Source organism: Gracilinanus agilis, chromosome 2 (assembly GCF_016433145.1).
Source record: "Gracilinanus agilis isolate LMUSP501 chromosome 2, AgileGrace, whole genome shotgun sequence".
NCBI classification, from domain to species: Eukaryota; Metazoa; Chordata; class Mammalia; order Didelphimorphia; family Didelphidae; genus Gracilinanus; species Gracilinanus agilis.
The window spans coordinates 656,203,311-656,207,098 of record NC_058131.1 but is presented as its reverse complement, the minus strand read 5'-3'; positions in this window follow the sequence as shown (position 1 = coordinate 656,207,098).

The window sequence follows — 3,788 nt, the reverse complement described above, 5'->3', positions numbered from 1 at the left end:
GACAATAAAAATGAAAAAAGAAAATAAGATAAATGAAAAAAAGAATTTACATCCTCCACTCCTATCTAATGAGCTCAATGGGTGATTGATGGCCTATTGTTCAGTCTGGGACAAGGATCAGTCAGAATTTCCTGACAAGGATAAATTTAGGGTTTCATAAAACAAGGCAGACGCTTTATTAACTACTTAAAGTAATCTTTCTTGAGGTTTGTCAGCTGTATTTTTGGAAATTCAAAGTTTGTCCCACCACTTGAGAACTAGCCTGAAGAAAAATCCCAAACAGACTTTGTCTTACTTAGTCTGAACAATGGACCACCAAGCATCCATTAAGTGTTCTCAATAGGAGTGATAAAAATGCTCAAATCCTCAGTCACCCTTTTTGTCTTGGAAATTTCCCCCATTGTATCAGAGATCCATTCCCAAGAAGATCAGCACCTGATTGGAGCCATCCTTTTGTATCCTTTATAGTTTATAGTTTAGACCACTCCCTGATTCCCTAGCCTCTGGCTACAGCCTCTTTCCCAAGCTTATTTGCAACCTGGCTGTGTATGTTTGCTGTACTTAATTCCCCAAAAGGTATATAAATCCCCAAGTTCTATCATTCTTTGGAAAATCATCTTTGGCAGTGGCTTTTCTCAGAGACATTTCGACCAGAGTGCCAGAGCTTTGGCTCTGTGTGGTATTAAGTGCTGACTGTGTGATGGCCAAATATTGGGCACTCTTGTCCTTATTAAAGATTTGGTCTTTTTGACTATTTTTGTGGTTCTAAGTGTTTTTCCAAGTTGTCAGGTTGTTGATAATTTGTAAATCTTTCAAAATATTTGTTAATATCCTTTGATCAGTTTGTCTGTTAGGGAGCCCTTGATTTCAAACTCTAAAAACTGAGGTGAAAGATGCAAGTTTCTTAGTTATAATTCAGTTCTGGCTGAAAGGTTCTGCTATGTTAGGTTAGAAGGACAATTCTGGAGTTAGGAGAGGTCCTTCAGACCTCTTCTTAATATCACTCTAGATATGCCAGGAATTCCTACATCAGGGCAAATTCAATTGATGCTAAGTAAGGAGTGACCACTCCTCAGTGTGGTTGAAGTAGAGGTCATAGGAGTGGAGGAAACTAAGGGGAAAGGTCTTGTGTGTTAGAAAGGACTGAGGCAGAGATGAGATGAAGGAGGAAAACTGCTGCTTCTTTTGCTACCTTCCCTGCTGATTCTAGGTGTTCTGAGTAGTAAGTCCCAATGATAAGTGGCACATTAGGGATTAGGTGGGAGAAATTGATGGGAGATGAGTGTGATGGACATGGTCCCTTAAGAAGTGCCAATATTAGGGCCAAGTAAGGATGCTATCTATGCTGGTATCCCAGGAAGAAGGAGAAAGTAAATACATCCCTCCCCCCCAATGCCTTCATGTCATTGCCTAGGCCAGTGATGGCAAGCCTTTTATAGACCCAGTGCCCAAACTGCAACCCTCACACTGCATGTAAGCCACCCTCCCCTTACAGGAGAGTGAAGAAGTGCTCCCATTGGCCTGCTGAGCAAAGGGGCAGGTGATGTGAGAAATGTCTTCAGGCACATGAAGAGAAGGAGAAGGGAGCCCTCCCCTCCATCACTCATGCCATAGGTTGGCTAACACAGGCCTAGGCTATCAGGCTAAGCAGCAGGAGTTAAGCCCATGAATATCCTGCCTTTCCCAACCCTACTCCAACTTAAGAGAAAGGGTCAGTGAGGCAAGATGGCCATTCCTAGCTTCTATCAGGCATATATTCTACTATTCTTTGATAACTAGTCATGGGTCTAAATTCATTCCAGGTCAATGATCTATATGAACACCCTTACAATCCTATCGAACCAATGCAATAAATGATCTAAAGCCCTACTTTTACCTCTCAGACTTACCAGTCTTGATCCCCACTGGTTCTGTCTTTCTGGCTATTTATTTTTCAGGTGTGGTCAAAGGACTAATAAAGTTACAAACTCTCAGGGAAATAATCTTTATAAGATCTAAGAAAATAATCTGAGAGGAACTCATTCAGAGGGAATTGTTTCCCTCACCTATACTACTTAGTTTTTCTACCCCCACCTGAAATAAGGTTTACACTAGAGATGGAGAGTTGCTAAGAAAAAAGAACTTGAAGGCCTCCACCTTCAAACTACCCCTCCCAAGGGTCTAGAATTTTTTAAGATGGTAAAAGATCCCTGACCCTTTAAAACTCCTCCCTTTCCCTTCTCTTCTGAACCACTACTATGAAACTTTTTTTTTTAAAGATCTGAAGTAATTTTAAACACTCTAGGCTGAGAGCTCAAGAGAAATTGTCACCCATACCTATTTTTTTAGCTGTGGTCTCTGATATTAGCACACTAGCAAAATGCCAAAACACTTCAACCACAAACTCCAAACAATTTTGGACTCAATCAAACATTGCCATCCTAAGATAAGGACTCTGAGCCTTTCTACACAAACTCCCCTACCCACTTTCTAGGCCATCTTCTTCTCAAACTCTCAGAAATTCAAGTAGATGGTAATGCAAAATGAGAGGAGTGTGGATTAAGGAGGAATTCTCAGTTAGAGTTATTCCTCTCCTCTCAGTAGTTTTCCATCCAGGAACAACAGAATGGAGTGAGGATGACTCAGTAAAACTGACATGGGGGTGGGGTGAGGAACCTCCTGTTCACAGAGCTGAATCATTTTCCAGGACCTTCAACAAATCTGAGGTTGAATAGCTAGAAACTTTAGATCCAGGTTTGCTTAAAGTATGATGGGGTACCTAGTGAAGCAGGGAGGGTCCCTGATTAACCAGCTCAGAGAATCTCCTCAAGAAAAGTGCTAGGAATAGAAGCAGGCTTTCTCTGGCTCATCTGAAAAGGCAACTGCTTTTTTGGAGTTACAGGGTTTGATTCTCTCAGCCCTAAATATCTTCCCATACCTGCCTTACCATAAGGCCAGAAATAACACCTTTTGGGTTAAGACATTATCTCTGTTAGGCCTCTGTTAAATTGTATTATGTAAGAGATCCAGCACATTAAATCCATTAGGTTGGAAGAGCCCTAAGGTGAGAGCAGCTAGGTGTCTTAGTGGGTTGAAAAGCAGGCCTGGAGATGGAAGATCCTGGGTTCAAATTTGACCTCAGACACTTTCTAGCTGTATAAACCTAGGCAAGTCATTTTACCCCAGTTGTCTACCCCTTACCTTTTGATTCTAATGCAGAAAATAGATAGAGATAGAGATATATTTTTTAAGAGCCTTAAGGAGGCACCAAGAAGATTAGTAATGTCTGGTTTAGGATCTTTAATAAGATTAGAGGTCTGTTTGGCTAGAGATAAGGATGTGTTAACTTAGAAAAAACCGCAGAACTATTAAATAGTCATAAAATCACTCTTTAATCAAGGGAAAGGGGGATGAGGGCTACTTGACCTCTTATGCAGAGCTATGCCTTGTGCAGAGTCTAAATGAACACTGCTTCGCTCTGCTCCCTGATCCCCCTGGGAGTGCCACCTGCTAGATGAGGACTCCCCGGAACAAAGGAAATTGGGGAACTTATATACCGTTTGGGAAGATCCAAGGGCTGGGGAAGATGATTGACATTATACTGACAGGATACAATCAAGCTAGAGAAAGGGATCATAGCTAGAGGCTAGGGTGTAAGGGAAGGGGCTGCTTACACAATGGATACTAAAGGATGGTCCCGGCCCAGGAGTGTCTTCCTGGGACAGGGTCTCAGATACTGTGGGGAAGACTGCCTAAGACAAAAGGGTATTTAGCATTTACCCTAGGGTCCATTATTCAGTTTGCAACTG